This window comes from Pseudophryne corroboree, chromosome 1 (genome assembly GCF_028390025.1).
Source record: "Pseudophryne corroboree isolate aPseCor3 chromosome 1, aPseCor3.hap2, whole genome shotgun sequence".
NCBI lineage: Eukaryota > Metazoa > Chordata > Amphibia > Anura > Myobatrachidae > Pseudophryne > Pseudophryne corroboree.
Genome location: NC_086444.1, coordinates 728109160 through 728134399, shown reverse-complemented (window position 1 = coordinate 728134399; position 25240 = coordinate 728109160).

Below are 25240 nucleotides of genomic sequence, written 5' to 3'. Positions count from 1 at the left end.
GTCCTCTCCTGCCTGGGATTCCTCCGATGCATCCTTGAGTGTAACGCCTACTGCTGCTGGCGCTGCTGTTGTTGCTGCTGGGAGTCGATCATCATCCCAGAGGGGAAGTCGGAAGACCACTTGTACTACTGCCAGTAAGCAATTGACTGTCCAACAGTCCTTTGCGAGGAAGATGAAATATCACAGCAGTCATCCTGCTGCAAAGCAGATAACTCAGGCCTTGGCAGCCTGGGCGGTGAGAAACGTGGTTCCGGTATCCACCATTAATTCCGAGGCAACTAGAGACTTGATTGAGGTACTGTGTCCCCGGTACCAAATACCATCTAGGTTCCATTTCTCTAGGCAGGCGATACCGAAAATGTACACAGACCTCAGAAAAAGACTCACCAGTGTCCTAAAAAATGCAGTTGTACCCAATATCCACTTAACCACGGACATGTGGACAAGTGCAGCAGGGCAGACTAAGGACTATATGACTGTGACAGCCCACTGGGTAGATGTATTGCCTCCCGCAGCAAGAACAGCAGCGGCGGCACCAGTATCAACTAGAGATGAGCGGGTTCGGTTCCTCGGAATCCGAACCCGCCCGAACTTCATTTTTTTTTACACGTGGCCGAGCGACTCAGATCTTCCCGCCTTGCTCGGTTAACCCGAGCGCGCCCGAACGTCATCATCCCGCTGTCGGATTCTCGCGAGGCTCGGATTCTATCGCGAGACTCGGATTCTATATAAGGAGCCGCGCGTCGCCGCCATTTTCACACGTGCATTGAGATTCATAGGGAGAGGACGTGGCAGGCGTCCTCTCCGTTTATAGAGAAGAGAGTGAGACTAGAGTAGAGAGAGACACAGTAGTAATTTTGGGGAGCATTAGGAGGAGTACTACTACTTGCTGAAGTGATAGATAGATAGTGTGACTGTATAATGTATATCTGACTTGTGGGGGAGACACTGACAGTGGGGAGCAGTTAGAGTCTGAGAGCAGGACTCAGGAGTACATATAACGTACAGTGCACACTTTTGCTGCCAGAGTGCCACACTGCCATTGTGACCACACTGACCACCAGTATAATATATATTGTGATTGTCTGCTTAGGAGTACTACTTGCAAGTTGCTGATAGTGTGACCAGTGACCTGACCACCAGTTTAATAATCACCACCAGTTTAATATATATATATATATATAATTGTATATAATATATATATATATATATATATAATATTGTATACCACCTAAACGTTTTTTTTTTTCTTTCTTCTTCTTTATACATACTACTATAGTAGCTTACTGTAGCAGTCTGCGGTGCTGCTGAGCTGACAGTGTCCAGCAGGTCCGTCATCAGTCATTACATAATAAATATATATACCTGTCCGGCTGCAGTACTAGTGATATTATATATATATATATTGATTTCATCTCATTATCATCCAGTCTATATTAGCAGCAGACACAGTACGGTAGTCCACGGCTGTAGCTACCTCTGTGTCGGCAGTCGCTCGTCCATCCATAATTGTATACCACCTACCCGTGTTTTTTTTTTTTTCTTCTTTATACATACTACTATAGTAGCTTACTGTAGCAGTCTGCGGTGCTGCTGAGCTGACAGTGTCCAGCAGGTCCGTCATCAGTCATTACATAATAAATATATCTACCTGTCCGGCTGCAGTACTAGTGTGATATTATATATATATATATATTGATTTCATCTCATTATCATCCAGTCCATATTAGCATCAGACACAGTACGGTAGTCCACGGCTGTAGCTACCTCTGTGTCGGCAGTCGCTCGTCCATCCATAATTGTATACCACCTACCCGTGTTTTTTCTTTTTTCTTTCTTCTTTATACATACTACTATAGTAGCTTACTGTAGCAGTCTGCGGTGCTGCTGAGCTGACAGTGTCCAGCAGGTCCGTCATCAGTCATTACATAATAAATATATCTACCTGTCCGGCTGCAGTACTAGTGTGATATTATATATATATATATATATATATATTGATTTCATCTCATTATCATCCAGTCTATATTAGCAGCAGACACAGTACGGTAGTCCACGGCTGTAGCTACCTCTGTGTCGGCAGTCGCTCGTCCATCCATAATTGTATACCACCTACCCGTGTTTTTTTTTTTTTTTCTTTCTTCTTTATACATACTACTATAGTAGCTTACTGTAGCAGTCTGCGGTGCTGCTGAGCTGACAGTGTCCAGCAGGTCCGTCATCAGTCATTACATAATAAATATATCTACCTGTCAGGCTGCAGTACTAGTGTGATATTATATATATATATTGATTTCATCTCATTATCATCCAGTCTATATTAGCAGCAGACACAGTACGGTAGTCCACGGCTGTAGCTACCTCTGTGTCGGCAGTCGCTCGTCCATCCATAATTGTATACCACCTACCCGTGGTTTTTTTTTTTCTTTCTTCTTTATACATACTACTATAGTAGCTTACTGTAGCAGTCTGCGGTGCTGCTGAGCTGACAGTGTTCAGCAGGTCCGTCATCAGTCATTACATAATAAATATATCTACCTGTCCGGCTGCAGTACTAGTGTGATATTATATATATATATATTGATTTCATCTCATTATCATCCAGTCTATATTAGCAGCAGACACAGTACGGTAGTCCACGGCTGTAGCTACCTCTGTGTCGGCAGTCGCTCGTCCATCCATAATTGTATACCACCTACCCGTGGTTTTTTTTTTTCTTTCTTCTTTATACATACTACTATAGTAGCTTACTGTAGCAGTCTGCGGTGCTGCTGAGCTGACAGTGTCCAGCAGGTCCGTCATCAGTCATTACATAATAAATATATCTACCTGTCCGGCTGCAGTACTAGTGTGATATTATATATATATATATATATATATATATATTGATTTCATCTCATTATCATCCAGTCTATATTAGCAGCAGACACAGTACGGTAGTCCACGGCTGTAGCTACCTCTGTGTCGGCAGTCGCTCGTCCATCCATAATTGTATACCACCTACCCGTGTTTTTTTTTTCTTTCTTCTTTATACATACTACTATAGTAGCTTACTGTAGCAGTCTGCGGTGCTGCTGAGCTGACAGTGTCCAGCAGGTCCGTCATCAGTCATTACATAATAAATATATCTACCTGTCCGGCTGCAGTACTAGTGTGATATTATATATATATATATTGATTTCATCTCATTATCATCCAGTCTATATTAGCAGCAGACACAGTACGGTAGTCCACGGCTGTAGCTACCTCTGTGTCGGCAGTCGCTCGTCCATCCATAATTGTATACCACCTACCCGTGTTTTTTTTTTTTTCTTTCTTCTTTATACATACTACTATAGTATCTTACTGTAGCAGTCTGCGGTGCTGCTGAGCTGACAGTGTCCAGCAGGTCCGTCATCAGTCATTACATAATAAATATATATACCTGTCCGGCTGCAGTACTAGTGATATTATATATATATATATTGATTTCATCTCATTATCATCCAGTCTATATTAGCAGCAGACACAGTACGGTAGTCCACGGCTGTAGCTACCTCTGTGTCGGCAGTCGCTGGTCCATCCATAATTGTATACCACCTACCCGTGTTTTTTTTTTTTTTTCTTTCTTCTTGATACATACTACTATAGTAGCTTACTGTAGCAGTCTGCGGTGCTGCTGAGCTGACAGTGTCCAGCAGGTCCGTCATCAGTCATTACATAATAAATATATCTACCTGTCCGGCTGCAGTACTAGTGTGATAATATATATATATATATATATATATATATATATTGATTTCATCTCATTATCATCCAGTCTATATTAGCAGCAGACACAGTATGGTAGTCCACGGCTGTAGCTACCTCTGTGTCGGCAGTCGCTCGTCCATCCATAATTGTATACCACCTACCCGTGTTTTTTTTTTCTTTCTTCTTTATACATACTACTATAGTAGCTTACTGTAGCAGTCTGCGGTGCTGCTGAGCTGACAGTGTCCAGCAGGTCCGTCATCAGTCATTACATAATAAATATATCTACCTGTCCGGCTGCAGTACTAGTGTGATATTATATATATATATATTGATTTCATCTCATTATCATCCAGTCTATATTAGCAGCAGACACAGTACGGTAGTCCACGGCTGTAGCTACCTCTGTGTCGGCAGTCGCTCGTCCATCCATAATTGTATACCACCTACCCGTGTTTTTTTTTTTTCTTTCTTCTTTATACATACTACTATAGTAGCTTACTGTAGCAGTCTGCGGTGCTGCTGAGCTGACAGTGTCCAGCAGGTCCGTCATCAGTCATTACATAATAAATATATATACCTGTCCGGCTGCAGTACTAGTGATATTTTATATATATATATATATTGATTTCATCTCATTATCATCCAGTCTATATTAGCAGCAGACACAGTACGGTAGTCCACGGCTGTAGCTACCTCTGTGTCGGCAGTCGCTCGTCCATCCATAAGTATACTAGTATCCATCCGTCTCCATTGTTTACCTGAGGTGCCTTTTAGTTGTGCCTATTAAAATATGGAGAACAAAAATGTTGAGGTTCCAAAATTAGGGAAAGATCAAGATCCACTTCCACCTCGTGCTGAAGCTGCTGCCACTAGTCATGGCCGAGACGATGAAATGCCAGCAACGTCGTCTGCCAAGGCCGATGCCCAATGTCATAGTACAGAGCATGTAAAATCCAAAACACCAAATATCAGTAAAAAAAGGACTCCAAAATCTAAAATAAAATTGTCGGAGGAGAAGCGTAAACTTGCCAATATGCCATTTACCACACGGAGTGGCAAGGAACGGCTGAGGCCCTGGCCTATGTTCATGGCTAGTGGTTCAGCTTCATATGAGGATGGAAGCACTCAGCCTCTCGCTAGAAAAATGAAAAGACTCAAGCTGGCAAAAGCACCGCAAAGAACTGTGCGTTCTTCGAAATCCCAAATCCACAAGGAGAGTCCAATTGTGTCGGTTGCGATGCCTGACCTTCCCAACACTGGACGTGAAGAGCATGCGCCTTCCACAATTTGCACGCCCCCTGCAAGTGCTGGAAGGAGCACCCGCAGTCCAGTTCCTAATAGTCAGATTGAAGATGTCAGTGTTGAAGTACACCAGGATGAGGAGGATATGGGTGTTGCTGGCGCTGGGGAGGAAATTGACAAGGAGGATTCTGATGGTGAGGTGGTTTGTTTAAGTCAGGCACCCGGGGAGACACCTGTTGTCCGTGGGAGGAATATGGCCATTGACATGCCTGGTGAAAATACCAAAAAAATCAGCTCTTCGGTGTGGAAGTATTTCAACAGAAATGCGGACAACATTTGTCAAGCCGTGTGTTGCCTTTGTCAAGCTGTAATAAGTAGGGGTAAGGACGTTAACCACCTCGGAACATCCTCCCTTATACGTCACCTGCAGCGCATTCATAATAAGTCAGTGACAAGTTCAAAAACTTTGGGCGACAGCGGAAGCAGTCCACTGACCAGTAAATCCCTTCCTCTTGTAACCAAGCTCACGCAAACCACCCTACCAACTCCCTCAGTGTCAATTTCCTCCTTCCCCAGGAATGCCAATAGTCCTGCAGGCCATGTCACTGGCAATTCTGACGATTCCTCTCCTGCCTGGGATTCCTCCGATGCATCCTTGCGTGTAACGCCTACTGCTGCTGGCGCTGCTGTTGTTGCTGCTGGGAGTCGATGGTCATCCCAGAGGGGAAATCGTAAGACCACTTTTACTACTTCCACCAAGCAATTGACTGTCCAACAGTCCTTTGCGAGGAAGATGAAATATCACAGCAGTCATCCTGCTGCAAAGCGGATAACTGAGGCCTTGGCATCCTGGGTGGTGAGAAACGTGGTTCCGGTATCCATCATTACTGCAGAGCCAACTAGAGACTTGTTGGAGGTACTGTGTCCCCGGTACCAAATACCATCTAGGTTCCATTTCTCTAGGCAGGCGATACCGAAAATGTACACAGACCTCAGAAAAAGAGTCACCAGTGTCCTAAAAAATGCAGCTGTACCCAATGTCCACTTAACCACGGACATGTGGACAAGTGGAGCAGGGCAGGGTCAGGACTGTATGACTGTGACAGCCCACTGGGTAGATGTATGGACTCCCGCCGCAAGAACAGCAGCGGCGGCACCAGTAGCAGCATCTCGCAAACGCCAACTCTTTCCTAGGCAGGCTACGCTTTGTATCACCGGTTTCCAGAATACGCACACAGCTGAAAACCTCTTACGGCAACTGAGGAAGATCATCGCGGAATGGCTTTCCCCAATTGGACTCTCCTGTGGATTTGTGGCATCGGACAACGCCAGCAATATTGTGTGTGCATTAAATCTGGGCAAATTCCAGCACGTCCCATGTTTTGCACATACCTTGAATTTGGTGGTGCAGAATTTTTTTAAAAACGAGAGGGGCGTGCAAGAGATGCTGTCGGTGGCCAGAAGAATTGCGGGACACTTTCGGCGTACAGGCACCACGTACAGAAGACTGGAGCAACACCAAAAACGCCTGAACCTGCCCTGCCATCATCTGAAGCAAGAAGTGGTAACGAGGTGGAATTCAACCCTATATATGCTTCAGAGGTTGGAGGAGCAGCAAAAGGCCATTCAAGCCTATACAATTGAGCACGATATAGGAGGTGGAATGCACCTGTCTCAAGCGCAGTGGAGAATGATTTCAACGTTGTGCAAGGTTCTGCTGCCCTTTGAACTTGCCACACGTGAAGTCAGTTCAGACACTGCCAGCCTGAGTCAGGTCATTCCCCTCATCAGGCTTTTGCAGAAGAAGCTGGAGACATTAAAGGAGGAGCTAACACGGAGCGATTCCGCTAGGCATGTGGGACTTGTGGATGGAGCCCTTAATTCGCTTAACAAGGATTCACGGGTGGTCAATCTGTTGAAATCAGAGCACTACATTTTGGCCACCGTGCTCGATCCTAGATTTAAAACCTACCTTGGATCTCTCTTTCCGGCACACACAAGTCTCCTGGGGTTCAAAGACCTGCTGGTGAGAAAATTGTCAAGTCAAGCGGAACGCGACCTGTCAACATCTCCTCCTTCACATTCTCCCGCAACTGGGGGTGCGAGGAAAAGGCTCAGAATTCCGAGCCCACCCGCTGGCGGTGATGCAGGGCAGTCTGGAGCGACTGCTGATGCTGACATCTGGTCCGGACTGAAGGACCTGTCAACGATTACGGACATGTCGTCTACTGTCACTGCATATGATTCTCTCCCCATTGAAAGAATGGTGGAGGATTATATGAGTGACCGCATCCAAGTAGGCACGTCACACAGTCCGTACTTATACTGGCAGGAAAAAGAGGCAATTTGGAGGCCCTTGCACAAACTGGCTTTATTCTACCTAAGTTGCCCTCCCACAAGTGTGTACTCCGAAAGAGTGTTTAGTGCCGCCGATCACCTTGTCAGCAATCGGCGTACGAGGTTACTTCCAGAAAATGTGGAGAAGATGATGTTCATTAAAATGAATTATAATCAATTCCTCCATGGAGACATTGACCAGCAGCAATTGCCTCCACAAAGTACACAGGGAGCTGAGATGGTGGATTCCAGTGGGGACGAATTGATAATCTGTGAGGAGGGGGATGTACACGGTGATATATCGGAGGATGATGATGAGGTGGACATCTTGCCTCTGTAGAGCCAGTTTGTGCAAGGAGAGATTAATTGCTTCTTTTTTGGTGGGGGTCCAAACCAACCCGTCATTTCAGTCACAGTTGTGTGGCAGACCCTGTCACTGAAATGATGGGTTGGTTAAAGTGTGCATGTCCTGTTTATACAACATAAGGGTGGGTGGGAGGGCCCAAGGACAATTCCATCTTGCACCTCTTTTTTCTTTAATTTTTCTTTGCGTCATGTGCTGTTTGGGGAGTGTTTTTTGGAAGGGCCATCCTGCGTGACACTGCAGTGCCACTCCTAGATGGGCCAGGTGTTTGTGTCGGCGACTAGGGTCGCTTATCTTACTCACACAGCTACCTCATTGCGCCTCTTTTTTTCTTTGCTTCATGTGCTGTTTGGGGAGTGTTTTTTGGAAGGGCCATCTTGCGTGACACTGCAGTGCCACTCCTAGATGGGCCCGGTGTTTGTGTCGGCCACTAGGGTCGCTTATCTTACTCACACAGCTACCTCATTGCGCCTCTTTTTTTCTTTGCGTCATGTGCTGTTTGGGGAGTGTTTTTTGGAAGGGCCATCCTGCGTGACACTGCAGTGCCACTCCTAGATGGGCCCGGTGTTTGTGTCGGCCACTAGGGTCGCTTATCTTACTCACACAGCCACCTCATTGCGCCTCTTTTTTTCTTTGCGTCATGTGCTGTTTGGGGAGTGTTTTTTGGAAGGGCCATCCTGCATGACACTGCAGTGCCACTCCTAGATGGGCCAGGTGTTTGTGTCGGCCACTAGGGTCGCTTATCTTACTCACACAGCTACCTCATTGCGCCTCTTTTTTTCTTTGCGTCATGTGCTGTTTGGGGAGTGTTTTTTGGAAGGGCCATCCTGCGTGACACTGCAGTGCCACTCCTAGATGGGCCCGGTGTTTGTGTCGGCCACTAGGGTCGCTTATCTTACTCACACAGCTACCTCATTGCGCCTCTTTTTTTCTTTGCGTCATGTGCTGTTTGGGGAGTGTTTTTTGGAAGGGCCATCCTGCGTGACACTGCAGTGCCACTCCTAGATGGGCCCGGTGTTTGTGTCGGCCACTAGGGTCGCTTATCTTACTCACACAGCTACCTCATTGCGCCTCTTTTTTTCTTTGCGTCATGTGCTGTTTGGGGAGTGTTTTTTGGAAGGGCCATCCTGCGTGACACTGCAGTGCCACTCCTAGATGGGCCAGGTGTTTGTGTCGGCCACTAGGGTCGCTTAGCTTACTCACACAGCTACCTCATTGCGCCTCTTTTTTTCTTTGCGTCATGTGCTGTTTGGGGAAGGGCCATCCTGCGTGACACTGCAGTGCCACTCCTAGATGGGCCCGGTGTTTGTGTCGGCCACTAGGGTCGCTTATCTTACTCACACAGCTACCTCATTGCGCCTCTTTTTTTCTTTGCGTCATGTGCTGTTTGGGGAGTGTTTTTTGGAAGGGCCATCCTGCGTGACACTGCAGTGCCACTCCTAGATGGGCCCGGTGTTTGTGTCGGCCACTAGGGTCGCTTAGCTTAGTCATCCAGCGACCTCGGTGCAAATTTTAGGACTAAAAATAATATTGTGAGGTGTGAGGTATTCAGAATAGACTGAAAATGAGTGGAAATTATGGTTTTTGAGGTTAATAATACTTTGGGATCAAAATGACCCCCAAATTCTATGATTTAAGCTGTTTTTTAGTGTTTTTTGAAAAAAACACCCGAATACAAAACACACCCGAATCCGACAAAAAAAATTCGGTGAGGTTTTGCCAAAACGCGGTCGAACCCAAAACACGGCCGTGGAACCGAACCCAAAACCAAAACACAAAACCCGAAAAATTTCAAGTGCACATCTCTAGTATCAACATGTCGCAAACACCAGCTCGTTCTTAGGCTGGCTACGCTTTGTTTCACCGCTTTCCAGAAGAGGCACACAGCTGACAACCTCTTACGGAAATTGAGGAAGATCATCGCAGAATCGCTTACCCCAATTGGACTCTCCTGGGGATTTGTGACATCGGACAACGCCAGCAATATTATGCGTGCATTACATCTGGGCAAATTCCTGCACGTCCCATGTTTTGCACATACATTGAATTTGGTGGTGCAGAATTATTTAAAAAACGACAGGGGCGTGCAAGAGATGCTGTCGGTGGCCCGAAGAATTGCGGGCCACTTTCGGCATTCAGCCACCGCGTACAGAAGACTGGAGCACCACCAAACAATCCTGAACCTGCCCTGCCATCATCTGAAGCAAGAGGTGGTAACGAGGTGGAATTCAACCCTCTATATGCTTCAGAGGATGGAGGTGCAGCAAAAGGCCATTCAAGCCTATACATCTGCCCATGATATAGGCAAAGAAGGGGGAATGCACCTGACTCAAGCGCAGTGGAGAATGATTTCAACATTGTGCAAGGTTCTGCAACCCTTTGAACTTGCCACACGTGAAGTCAGTTCAGACACTGCCAGCCTGAGTCAGGTCATTCCCCTCATCAGGCTTTTGCAGAAGAAGCTGGAGACATTGAAGGAGGAGCTAAACAGAACGATTTCGCTAGGCATGTGGGACTTGTGGATGGAGCCCTTAATTCGCTTAACCAGGATTCACGGGTGGTCAATCTGTTGAAATCAGAGCACTACATTTTGGCCATCGTGCTCAATCCTAGATTTAAAACCTACGTTGTATCTCTCTTTCCGGCAGACACAAGTCTGCAGAGGTTCAAAGACCTGCCGGTGAGAAAATTGTCAAGTCAAGCGGAACGTGACCCGTCAGCATCTCCTCCTTCACATTCTCCCGCAACTGGGGGTGCGAGGGAAAGGCTAAGAATTCCGAGCCCACCCGCTGGCGGTGATGCAGGGCAGTCTGGAGCGAGTGCTGACATCTGGTCCGGACTGAAGGACCTGGCAACGATTACTGACATGTCGTCTACTGTCACTGCATATGATTCTCTCACCATTGAAAGAATGGTGGAGGATTATATGAGTGACCGCATCCAAGTAGGCACGTCAGACAGTCCGTACGTATACTGGCAGAAAAAAGGCAATTTGGAGGCCCTTGCACAAACTGGCTTTAGTCTACCTAAGTTGCCCTCCCTCCAGTGTGTACTCCGAAAGAGTGTTTAGTGCAGCCGCTCACCTTGTCAGCAATCGGCGTACGAGGTTACTTCCAGAAAATGTGGAGAAGATGATGTTCATCAAAATGAATTATAATCAATTGCTCCGTGGAGACATTCACCAGCAGCAATTGTCTCCACAAAGTACACAGGGACCTGAGATGGTGGATTCCAGTGCGGACGAATTGATAATCTGTGAGGAGGGGGATGAACACAGTGAAAGGGGTGAGGAATCGGAGGATGATGATGAGGTGGACATCTTGCCTCTGTAGAGCCAGTTTGTGCAAGGAGAGATTGATTGCTTTTTTTTTTGGTGGGGGCCCAAACCAACCAGTCATTTCAGTCACAGTCGTGTGGCAGACCCTGTCGCTGAAATGATGGGTTCGTTAAAGTGTGCATGTCCTGTTTATACAACATACGGGTGGGTGGGAGGGCCCAAGGACAATTCCATCTTGCACCTCTTTTTTCTTTCATTTTTCTTTGCATCATGTCACGTGCTGTTTGGGGACAATTTTTTTGAAGTGCCATCCTACCTAACACTGCAGTGCCACTCCTAGATGGGCCAGGTGTTTGTGTCGGCCACTTGTGTCGCTTAGCTTAGCCATCCAGCGACCTCGGTGCAAATTTTAGGACTAAAAATAATATTGTGAGGTATGAGGTGTTCAGAATAGACTGGAAATGAGTGGAAATTATGGTTATTTTGGTTAATAATACTATGGGATCAAAATGACCCCCAAAGTCTATGATTTAATCTGTTTTTTAGGGTTTTTGAAAAAAACACCCGAATCCAAAACACACCCGAATCCGACAAAAATTTGTCGGTGAGGTTTTGCCAAAACGCGTCAGAATCCAAAACACGGCCGCGGAACCGAATCCAAAACCAAAACACAAAACCCGAAAAATGTCCGGTGCACATCACTAGTTCTAATGGAGCTTCACTCTGAACTGGCAAAACCGCTATCTTTGATCTTTAAGGATTCAATTATATCAGGTATGGTTCCCAAAGACTGGCGTAAAGCGGAAGTAGTGCCTATATTCAAAAAGGGAAGTAAAGCTGAACCAGGTAATTATAGACCAGTTAGTCTTACATCTATAGGGGGGAAAGTATTGGAAGGTATTCTAAGAGAGAGTATTCAGAAGTTCCTTGAAGTCAATAAGGTCATTAAAAGGAATCAACATGGGTTTATGAAGGACAGATCCTGTCAAACCAACTTACTTGGCTTTTATGAAACAGTAAGCACAAACCTAGATCACGGTAAAGACGTGGATGTAATCTTTTTAGACTTTGCCAAAGCGTTCGATACTGTACCACACATGAGACTTATCTACAAGCTACAAGAATCAGGGCACAATATGCACTTGGGTCTAAAACTGGTTAGATAATAGGGAGCAGCGCGTTGTGGTTAATGGATCTTTTTCAACTTGGACTGAAGTGCTAAGTGGTGTGCCGCAAGGCTCAGTATTAGGACCGCTATTGTTCAATATTTTCATTAATAACCTAACAGAAGGTCTAGAGAGCATGGTGTCAATTTTTGCAGATGATACCAAATTGTGTAAGGCTATAAATACAGAGGAGGATGCCGAGTCTCTTCAGAACGACTTAGTTAAATTAGAAGCATGGGCAGCCAAATGGAGAATGCGCTTCAACACAGACAAGTGTAAGGTAATGCACTGTGGTAACAAGAACAAAAATTAAACCTACCTACTAAATGGGGTAAAATTAGGGGATTCCTGTACTGGAAAAGGACTTAGGTGTCCTCATAGATAGCAAGCTAAGCAGTAGTAGCCAAAGTAGGACTGCAGCAAAGAAGGCTAATAAGATATTAGCATGCATAAAATGGAGTATTGATGCTAGGGATGAGAGTATTATACTCCCGTTATATAAATCACTAGTGAGGCCACACCTTGAATACTGTGTACAATTCTGGGCACCATACTACAAAAAGGATATCCTGGAGCTTGAAAAGGTACAGAGGAGGGCGACCAAACTAATTAAGGGCATGGAGACGATGGAATACAAGGAAAGGCTTGAAAGACTAGGCATGTTTACATTGGAAAAGCGGAGACTAAGAGGGGATATGATCAACATCTACAAATATATAAGGGGACAATACACAGAGCTTGCGCGGGACCTGTTTTTGGTTAGATCAACACAGAGGACTCGTGGACACTCGCTCAGGTTAGAGGAGAGGAGATTCCGCACAATACGTCGTAAAGGCTTTTTCACGGTAAGGACAATACGTGTTTTGAATTCCCTGCCCGAGGGAGTTGTAATGGCGGAATTTGTCAACACCTTTAAGAATGGGTTAGATAAATTCCTAATGGATAACGATATCCAGGGGTATGGTGCATAGTCATGCATTATAGTTACTATAAATAGGGATAAAATGCAACGGCTGACAGCAGCATCAGTCATAAATTTTAGTCAAATCATCATGCATAGGAGACCACAAATAGGTTGAACTCGATGGACAATTGTCTTTTTTCAACCTCGGATACTATGTTACTATGTTACTATGTATCAGCATGCAGAGGGGGAAGGGCTCAAAAACCCAAGTGCGGAGGGACTGAGTTTTAGACTGTTATGTCAGGGGTTATTCCCACTCGTGTGTGTCCACAACACCCATAGAGTAAAAATAGAACCTGTAGCGGGTGCAGCGATTACGCAAGGGATCTCTTAGCGCTTGCCCTTACTGCCGTCATTCTGGCGGGCGGAATGCCGCTGTCGGGATTTTGACAGCCAGCATCCCACCCGCTGGTAAATAGTATGTAAAACCCCTTTCACACTGCAAGTATAACCTGGGATGTTTCCGGGTTGAGCCAGCTCAACCTGGGTCAAGGTGCAGTCTAAAAGCACCACTTTTAAATATCCCGGGTCGAGTAACCCTGCATTTCAACCCGGTATAAAAGCAGTGTTATACATAGGTTGGACCCAGGTAAATGTGACTCTAATGTGTCCAACCTGGGTTATTCAACCCTGCATTCATGTAAAAGTGCTGATTGGCTGTTCTTTGTGTGCCTTGATGATGTCAGCAGCATGACCCCTGCTACACAGGAAAGAACAGAGCACTAAGAATTAGAGCTGTTAATAATTAGGGGTGAGGCAGAGATTGCTAGGCAGCTTACTGCATACCGCCCAACTTATTAAAAGTACAAAGAGGGACCTTGGGGCATGCCCAAAAAGAGGGCATAGCCTATATGAAAGAGGCATAGTCTTGTGGCAGAGCTGCGATCGCGAGTCACTCTCTGAGCTTTTGGCATGCCCCCTCTCCCTCTGTCACCTGCTAAGCAGTGCAGCAGTGACACTAGCCTCCCAACTGCCCCCCCCCCACCACCACCACCACCACGGGAAACTGTGGGTCGCGGGTGGGACAGTCCCGCGAAAATCTGGACAGTTAGGAGGTATGTTACTGGAGCAGTTAAAGATGCAATTTTATATAAAAACATACAGTAGCTCTGTTTAATGAAATCCATGGTGTTGTAATTGCTGATCTGGGTTGATTTAGAAGGAGCCAACCCTGCAATAACCTGGGTTGAAAGTGTAGTGTGAAACGGTCTGACCTGGGTTCAAAATACTGGGGCGGACCCGGGTTTGCAGTGTGAAAGGGGTATAAGCCATCTGAGGCAACTCTTTGGCCCTTCCTAAAACCTATTTACTCTTTCTATATGTGGGAGTAAAGGAATTCCTAGTCACAGATATAGGGGTGGATAAGGATGGAAAACCAGCTCGAGAAATGTCTGGAAGCAGCCCTAATGGGCCGGGGTCTTTTGCTGCAGTTGGGCCTGTAACAACATGCTAATATCACCACACAGCCCCAGTGGCAGATTTAGGGGTCTGGCCGCCCCTAGGCACAACATTATTGGCCGTCCCCCCCGTCCCCCCCCCCCACACACACACACACACACACCTACACGCACCTTCTTAGGACCTTTGCAACACATTCCTCTTACTTCTACTTTCCTGATTGTTTGGGCCTTGTGATCTCCCTGTGCTGTACAGAGGTCACATGGCATGGATGCAAGTGATGATTACTCCCTTCCACCCTTCCAGTGTGCTCTGCTTACCTTCAATGGCAGCACTGTGCACACATAGGCATCCCACTTTATCCACCGCTCCTCTCTCTGCGTTTGACATAGAAAATCGCACTCAGCACTCGTGAGACAGAGCGGCACGCGCAGGCTGGAGAGGAGAGCAGATGCTGTCCCCATAAAACAGGTACTGAACTAACCGGCGGTGCAACAATATTTGGGGTGCAGAGACTTTATATCAGCGGCAGCCTTTCTGTGTGCCTACAAAGACTCATTGGGCCCTAAGCACCCACTTGTGCTGCTTGGTGGGAAGTCCGCTTCTGTAAGGTGGTACGGACAATGGCCTGGTGTGCCGCCCCCAGGAGGTGCCTCACGTTCCTAATGGGAAATCCAGCACCGCACAGCCCTTCCCTGGTGTACATCTGTGCGTCCTAATGTCCAAGGACTGAGGCACCCACTGCCAGAATCTGTACTGCACCAACTGTCAGAATCTGTACTGCGCCTCTGTATGATCCCCATTGGGATGTATCTGCGACGCAACTCAAATGGAAAACAACCTCTACTGCACTCAACATCACCAGTGCTCACAATCAGATCAGGCCATAATGCTGTATACTATGCCATAGTGGTGCTTACTATATAAAACCTCCTACTGCATTCCCCCTGGCAATGAGCATGACAGCCAGAGGGTGAAATCCATAGCAACGAGCATGACACCCAGCTAGTGAAACTCTAGGCATTGAGCAGTTATTGTAAAAGTAATTAGAAGCTTAACTGTAGGGCATAATGCATCACGGATATTGTGGTGTGTGGCATTATATGTTCCAAAGGGCATTAATGTGTGGGGCTTAACATGGTGGAATTACTATTTTCCCTGTGGTGGCTGAGGTCTGTTGGTGCAGGGTCAAAAACTGGGGTGTAAGGTATTTTTTTCTTGAGATGAGCGGGTTCGGTTTCTCGGAAACCGAACCCCCCCGAACTTAACCCATTTTACACGGGTCCGAGGCAGGTTCAAACCTTCCCGCCTTGCTCGGCTAACCCGAGCGTCATCATCCCGCTGTCGGATTCTCGCGAGATTTGGATTCTATATAAGCAGCCGCGCGTCGCCGCCATTTTCACTCGTGCATTGGAGATGATAGGGAGAGGACGTGGCTGGCGTCCTCTCCGTTTATTGTTGAACTTGATTGCTTTATTGCTTAATTGTGGGGAGGACTGGGGAGCAGCTGTAAGGAGGAGTACAGTGCAGAGTTTTGCTGATAAGTGACCACCAGTTTTATCCGTTCTCTGCCTGAAGGAAACGCTCCATACCATATCTGTGCTCAGTGTGCTGCATAATATATCTGTGCTCACACTGCTTAATTGTGGGGACTGGGGAGCAGCTGTATTATATAGCAGGAGTACAGTGCAGAGTTTTGCTGACAGTGACCACCAGTATACGTTGTCTGCCTGAAAAACACTCCATATCTGTGCTCAGTGTGCTGCTTTATTGTGGGGACTGGGGACCACCAGTATAATTAATATTATATAGGAGGAGTACAGTGCAGAACTTTGCTGACCAGTGACCACCAGTATACTATATATAGCAGTACGATACGGAAGGCCACTGCTGTGCCTACCTCTGTGTCATCATTAAGTATACTATCCATCTACATTCTATACCTGTGGTGCATTTTAGTTTTGCAGTTTGCCGACACAGTGAACACCAGTATACTATATATAGCAGTACGATACGGAAGGCCACTGCTGTGCCTACCTCTGTGTCGTCATTAAGTATACTATCCAGCTACATTCTATACCTGTGGTGCATTTTAGTTTTGCAGTTTGCCGACACAGTGAACACCAGTATACTATATATAGCAGTACGGTACGGAAGGCCACTGCTGTACCTACCTCTGTGTCGTCATTAAGTGTACTATCCATCTACATTCTATACCTGTGGTGCGCCTCTTTTTTTCTTTGCATCATTGTCACAACTGAGGGTTTAGGCTGACGGGAGGAAGCCTCAGTTGTAGGGGCTGAGATGAAGTTAAACCTGGGAGGTTTAATCAGACCCCTGGACATGTAAGTGCAGATTGATTACCCGAAGGTGTGACCATGACAACCAGTTTAAAATTCAAAATAAAAGTTGATAGAGTCAAAACTATATACCTTTTAACATTAGCTATATACTAATACCGTGTAGCCGTAGTGGCCGCTAAACCTCGTGCACGTACTACGCACATCATACGCTATTTGCGTATGAAGGCCTCACACGTGGTACGCAAGTAACGTACACACACTGCGCTGGGTGTATGGAATACACACTGCAAGCGCACACACAGACAGTACTTTTATAAACTTTAAACACAGAATATGCTTACACTGTAAACCTTAGAATTGTAACACTGTAATGATATACAACTGGTTAACCTGGATATATAAGCAAGCTGTTTGAGTGATTTGAAATACACAGAAACCCTTTGTACTAGATAGAAACACACAGACACCCTGCTGAGGTTCCAACACCTTTACTAACAATGTCTAGCTGATGTAAAAAGGTGAAAACAGTTAACAGTTCATACACTACAGTCTAACATCAATATCTAAGCAGAATAACTACACATAAATATACAATAGTGTCACAATCTTATACAATAACAGAGAGAGAGAGAGAATATGGCAAATACAAACAGGGAACAAGTTGGTTACAGAGAATAACTTACACACACTGGGGAATGATCGCTGCGCAGCTTCTGGTACCAGCTCCAAGTTAGTCCAGATGAAAACCGTTTGTGGAGAGAGAGAGTGAGCTGGCCAGGCTGGCTGTCCTTATATACACTGCATACAGTACACTACAAAGGGATCTATAATCTCATTGTTCATTGGACACAGGAATGTCTCCTCACATCATAACAAAAGGTCATAGGTTAGTTTGAACAGGTGGGCTGTGACTATATCAAATTGCTCAGGTGGGAGGGAATCTCAGAATTCCCAACACATGGACAATGAATAAATGTCCAGAAACTACTAATAGACATAACTATATGCAGGAGCGATTAATCTTTACCTAACCAGCACCGGATTGTTTCTAATAAAATGTTCTTTAGTTAGGTACCAAACACAACTGCTCAAACCCTGTCTGACCCTTCGTACCATGAAAAGAGGAATTCCTCTGTCCAGGGACCAGTAACATTAAACAAACTTACAGTTATTATTAAAGGGAACATTATCTATAACACACACTATTTGGATTTACTATGTAATGATTGAGTCGCCCGCTAGACGCACACAAACTCTACCGTAAGTGCGCATACCACGCACCAATGCGCACGGCCGTGGTGGCGCCGTCACGCAGCTGCGAATATGCGCACGCACGGGAGAGAACGTGCACGTGCAGCGGGCAAGTGCATGGGGTGGATATATGGCAACGTGTAGCATGATATTTTTCCGACTTTGACAAAGTTTATTTAACAGACTCCGTGAAATGACAAGCAGCATTCAAAGTAAATCAAAGACAGTGGCAAATAACACAGTTCCTGGATCACATAACCATAGGAGGTATCTCAGAGCACTGGTAGGTATAGAACAGATGAAAAAGTCCTTTGATGGAATCACCTTACCAGGCCTGGTTGTAGTAGTGGAGATAGCCGAGGAACATGCCAGTAGTTGTAACAGGTGAATCTGTAACTTGAGTATGCTGCTGTATCAGCTGGATGGAACCAGCCAGGTGGTAAGACATGGAGTGGATGCTGAGTGGAATCTGCCGGGTGATGAAACACAGAGTGGATGCTGAATGGAATCAGCCAGGTACTAAAGTCACAGAGTGGATGCTGGATGGAACCAGCCAGGTGATGAACACAGAGTGAATAATGTGAGATGCTAGTGAGCGTAGAAACAGAATAGCTGATAAATGATTACCGGTGGTAGTGGATACTGTTGGTAAGATAGGATCCGCTGGATCAGCACCGGTGTTTAGTAGAAGCTGGAATCTGTTGAAAGCTGGCTGCTGGAAGCAGATAGTAGATAGCTGGAAGCTGGACAGCCACGGAAGACTGTAGAGTCAGGCTGCACCGCAAGATGGAAAGCAGGTGCGGGTCTCTTTGTGGATGCTGGAGACAGGAACTGGAACCTGGAGAAACAAACCACAGGAGAGAGAGACTGGAACAAGGTATGACATTCAAAGCACTGACATCTACCTGGCCTAGACACAGGATACTTATACCTGCTGCTATGCAGGCATTGGCTAGGCAATTATGCAGATTCCAGAGATGGTGGATTGGAGGAATTGGAGCATGTGATCAAATCCAACATGGCTGTGCCCATGCTGGAACCCGGAGGGAAAACTGGTTTGAAATGAAATGTGCAAACATAGTGATAATGGCGGCGCCAGCCGCGGAGGACAGGAGACGCCAGATAACTGTTATATGCTGAGACACTTGGAGGGCAGCAGAGGCCGCGGCAGGCATGATACACTATACTGAGAACCTGCAGCAATAACACAGGAACGGCGGCGGAGGCCGCGGAGGACGGGAGACGCCATGTTGGATTCAAACATGGCGCCACTGTGATAGTGTCTCAGAATGACAGGAGGGATGTGCAGAGTGTTGACACAGATGAGATCCGGGCTTGGAACGCTGGGCCAGTCTCAGAAGACACCTAAACGGCAGGTAATGGCGTCCAGATACCCGGATCGTGACAATCATGTGCTGTTTGGAGACTTTTTTTTGAAGTGCCATCCTGCCTGACACTGCAGTGCCACTCCTAGATGGGCCAGGTGTTTGTGTCGGCCACTTGTGTCGCTTAGCTTAGTCACACAGCGACCTTGGTGGGCCTCTTTTTTTTCTTTGCATCATGTGCTGTTTGGGGACTATTTTTTTGAAGTGCCATCCTGCCTGACACTGCAGTGCCACTCCTAGATGTGCCAGGTGTTTGTGTCGGCCACTTGTGTCGCTTAGCCATCCAGCGACCTTGGTGCAAATTGTAGGACTAAAAATAATATTGTGAGGTGTTCAGAATAGACTGGAAATGAGTGGAAATTATGGTAATTGAGGTTAATAATACTATGGGATCAAAATGACCCCCAAATTCTATGATTTAAGCTGTTTTTTAGGGTTTTTTGAAAAAAACATCCGAATCCAAAACACACCCGAATCCGACAAAAAAATTTCGGTGAGGTTTTGCCAAAACGCGTCCGAATCCAAAACACGGCCGCGGAACCGAATCCAAAACCAAAACACAAAACCCGAAAAATGTCCGGTGCACATCACTAGTTTTTTCCTGCAAGGCTACGCCCATTTTATGGAGACCATGCCCATTTTTGCGAGGTTCAAGTCCCCCCCCCCCCCTATATCCCATCGGGAGCGCTCACGCAAATATAGTTTTTTTTTATATCTATTGGGGAGGGGCACAATTTTTAAATCTCGCTTTTGAAGCCAAATTGTTTAGAAACAGCCCTGCAAGAAAATATCTGCAAATCCAATGTTACCATAAGTGTGGCATATACCTGCGCTTGCTCGCGGGGTGAGAACATCTCCCTAATTGAATTCAGCGATATGAATAGAGGTTGTGCAGCAGCCACAGAAAGGGTTAATCTCTGCATCTTGGCACTAAATTACATTGCTGCAATTTTAGCTGGGAGCTGCAATAATTACTCTAATACATAACACAGCCAACACTTCTATATTCACACAATATACTGCATGGTGAATATAGAAGTGGTGCCAGAGCCGGCCCTAACCAATATGATGCCCTAGGCAAGATTTTGGCTGGTGTCCCCTAGCACCACCACTGGTTCCGCCTCTGACCTTGCACCGCTTTCCCAGCACCATCACCCCCCACCCATAGCAGTCCTTATTTTGGTGTTTGTACCCCCTATATTTTAAATAGGAACAGTTCGCACATTTGATGCACAGCCCAAAAAGGGGTGTGTTTTTGCTGGCAAGGGTCATGGCCACACAATAGTAACCCCAATTCCAATTACACCACATAGTACTGCAACTTTATTCACATTTGATCATGCGATAGTGTCCATAATTAATTTTACATCCCACAGTAGTATCACTTTACCTTATAAACATTACTCCTAACAGTAGAGCCCCTTATTCACATTACATCACACCGAATTGCTCCTTATTCACATTACACCACACCCTATTGCTCTTTATTCACATTAGACAACACAGTAGTGCCCTTTCTATACGCAACGCCACATAGTAGAGCACCTTATACACATAATTCCACACAGTAATGCCCCTTACACATATGATACACATTATTAATGTCCTTATAAACATAATGTGCCTTACACATTATGACAACCTTTATCAAAGCCCTTTTGCAAATAATGTCCCTTACACATATGCTGCACATTATTAATGCCCTTATCCACATAATGACACACATACAGTAGTACCCTGTTACACATATGCCGCACATTATTAATGCCCTTATACACATAATGACACACAAAGTGCCCCTTTACACATATGTTGCACATTATTAATGCATTTTTACATGACACACATAATGCTCCTTACACATATTCTGAACACTACTGCACAACCAACCCACTCACATGCACACAGCACTCACACTGCCACTAACACTGTGACCTCTGCCTCTGCTTGGATACAGATGTGTCATCATAAATCTTGCCTGAATGCTAATGTCGGGCACCTTTTTTTATGAAAATGCATCTTATTTGCATTGGTATGTGGGTAGGATGCACAAGCAGCTTCTGCTGATTAAAATGATATGTAGCATGCCTATATACTGTGTGAGATTGTGGCTGTATCTGCATATGAAATGCTACACACAGAATATAGGCAAGCCACATATCATTTTAATCAGCAGAAGCTGCTGATGCCCCTAGGCATCAGTGACGTGCGGTGAGGTCACTGGTTGGGGAGGCACTGGCAGCTAACAAGCCCCCCCATCCCTGAAAAAATAAGTGTGGTCCCCCGACACATCAGTAAAACCAGCACTAGGCAGAACCAGCCAGGGGGAGTAATGCCATAGCAGGGGAGACACTCAGTGTGGGGTCCCCCTGCCATAGCATTAATCATCCCCCCAAGCCAGTCAGCCCAGGGTTGGAATTCCTCGGAAAGTGGGAACCTCAAAAAATAAAAATGGGGTCCCCCTTCCCGAGCAATAACCAGCACTGGGCTGATAGCCCAGTGCTATGCCCCGCACCCCTGGTGGCGGTGGGTGCGGGGTTCATTGTATGTTTATATTGTTCTTTACAGGTGGCCTACAGGTTCCAGCAAGCCTGCCCCAGCATGCTGGCACTTGGAGAACCACAAGTGCCAGCATGCCCGGACATAAAGGGCCCGCTGGCACCTGTAGTCCACCTGTAAAGAAAATATTAAAATAAAACACCACACGTCTTAACAATAAGTTTTATTAAACTGGATCTTCACCTGGGGGCGGTGGCCTTTAAGCTCTTTTGCGTGGCCGCCACCTTCCCAGGGCTTCCTGCATCTTCACCTGGGGGGCGCCACATCCCCAGGGCTTCCAGCGTCTTCACCTGGTGGGCAGCGGCTGCTAAACTCTTTTGCATAGCCACCACCCATCCAGGACTTCCGGCGTCGTCTTTCTTCAGGAGCTCTTCACAGCTCCTCCTCCGCCGTCGGACTGACGCTCCTCTGCCTCACGCTGACTTATATAAGTCAGCCGGAGGGGGCGGGGCGATGACACGGCGATCTGTGATTGGCTCGCGGCGGCCATCTTGAATTAAAAAAATTACGCTGAGGCGCCATTTTTGAAACTGGTACCGCTCCGCTGCCAAACTCTGCAGGCTAAAGGTAAACTTCCGCCGCCTGCACCACCGCCGCCCGCACCACCACCGCATCCAGCCGCCCTCACCACCGCCGCATCCAGCCGCCCGCACCTCCTCCGCCAGCGTCGCCCACACAGTGATTGACAGCGGATCCAGTGACGGATCCGCTGGCCAATCACTGTGGCCTCACTGACAGGGACATGCTTTCATAGGTTGAAAGCACGTCCCTGTATGAAAGCGGCACCTCTAATGGTGCCGCTTTCCCATATATTTTCAATGGGCTTTTACAGCCCATGGCTAGTCCCCGCCCGTGCCCGCCCCCCTGCTCCCATACCTTTCCCCAGTGACAATGGGAGGCACCACGATCGGTGCCTCCCAAACGCATAAAGAGAGGAGCAATGATAAGAATAATATTAAGAGGATACATATGACACAGAATGTGTGTCATATGCATCTTCTTTGTATTATCTTAATCATTAATGACAGGGGAGGCACTGCCTCCCCTGCCTCCCCTGACTGCACGTCCCTGCTAGGCATATCAAATGCCCTAGGCAATTGCCTAGTTTGCCTATGGCCGGCTCTGAGTGGTGCTTACTAAACAGCACCTCCTACTGCATCCCACATCACCGCTGGTCACACTCATATCAGGCCCAAAATACTGTATACTATGCCATAGTGTTGCTTACTATAGAACACCAGATGCTGTTCAGTGGTAAAAACACACTAACTGGTCCTATGCTGTTGTTGAACTAAAGGCCTATACACACGGTGAGATTCAGGCTATGCCCGATTCTCAATATGCAACAGGGGCTAGGTCGGCATCGCAAGTACATAATGGAAAAGATTCAAATGTTTGAAAAGTCGGTTGGGAGCCTGTTTTTTCACATCTAATAGACAGGAAAAAACAGACACCCAACTGACTTTTCAAACATTTGATTCTCCCCCAATGAGTGTGCTTGCGATACTGACTATGTGCGATTTTGGCTAAGTGTCAGTTTTGACTATCTTGCGATATGCACTAAGTTTTCTTAGGATTTTGACTATATAGTCAAAATCGTAAGAAAATATCTTACTGTGTGTACACACTATTAGTGTTCCAGTGGGTGACCATATAGAATGTGTGGGGGGCACCTGTACAGTATGGCTTGTGATGCTATTTATACTCTGTATGTTCTGACAGATTAAACAACGCTGCAACAAAGTCGGATTAACAGCCAAACATGTTGGGTGCAGCTTGCCGAAGGTGACGTGGTAACATCAGACACCGCTCCGAGTGATTTCAATCTATGATGTAAGTGAGCATTTATTGTGGAGTAAAGTTTTTAAATATACTCAGTAGTGCGCACTTCACTTTACTCTTTTATATATCGATCTATGGGCCTAATTCAGACCTGATCGTAGCCATGCAAAATTTTGCATGGCTACGATCAGTTACTTAAACAAGTAGGGAGATGCCCAGATTGTCTGGCCCCTACCCCTTTTCCTTCCACGGCACAAGTACAAAAACATTGCACAGCGGCAATGCTTTTGTACTTGACGAGTAGCTTCCTACCAGCGCAGCTCCTGCTGTCCGGGTCACGCAGCCGCCGCGGGCCGCCCCCACACGGTCCGGGCACGTCTGCGTTGCACGGACCACACCCCCAAAACGGCGGCACAACGCCGCCGGCCCAATCAGGCAGAGGCGACCACTGGGCAGAGATGCCGATCTCATCTCTGGCATGCGCCAGCGTACTGCGGCACCAGCACATGTGCAGTTCAGACCTGATCGCCCGTTGTGTGAATATGCACAGCAGAGATTAGGTCTGAATTAGGCCCTCATACAGCTGTCAGTAAAGCAGGGATGTGCTGCTGTCAGCGAGGCAGGGATGTGCTGCTGTCAGCGAGGCAGGGATGTGCTGCTGTCAGTGAGGCAGGGATGTGCTGCTGTCAGCGAGGCAGGGATGTGCTGCTGTCAGTGAGGCAGGGATGTGCTGCTGTCAGTGAGGCAGGGATGTGCTGCTGTCAGTAAGGCAGGGATGTGCTGCTGTCAGCGAGGCAGGGATGTGCTGCTGTCAGTGAGGCAGGGATGTGCTGCTGTCAGTGAGGCAGGGATGTGCTGCTGTCAGCGAGGCAGGGATGTGCTGCTGTCAGTGAGGCAGGGATGTGCTGCTGTCAGTGAGGCAGGGATGTGCTGCTGTCAGTGAGGCAGGGATGTGCTGCTGTGAGTGAGGCAGGGATGTGCTGCTGTCAGTGAGGCAGGGATGTGCTGCAGTCAGTGAGGCAGGGATGTGCTGCTGTCAGTGAGGCAGGGATGTGCTGCTGTCAGTGAGGCAGGGATGTGCTGCCCACTATCTCCCTACCACTCCTGCCTGAGTCACCCACTTTCCCTGTCACCCCTGCCTCAGTTACCCAGTATCTCCAAGTTACCGCTGCCTCAGTCAGCCACTATACCTGTCACCCTGCTTCAGTCATCCACTATACCAGTCACCCCTGCTTCAGTCACCCACTATCTCTGTCACCACTGCCTTAGTCACCAACCATCTCCCTATTGCCCCTGCCTCAGTCACCCACTATCTCCATATCACCCCTGCCTCATTTACCCACTGTCCCTGTCACCCCTGCCACACTCACCCACTATCTCCCTATCACCCCTGCCTCAGTCATTTACTATCCCGGTCATCCTTGCCTCAGTCACCCACTTTCTTCCCATACTTACCCAACCCCTTCCTATCACCCCT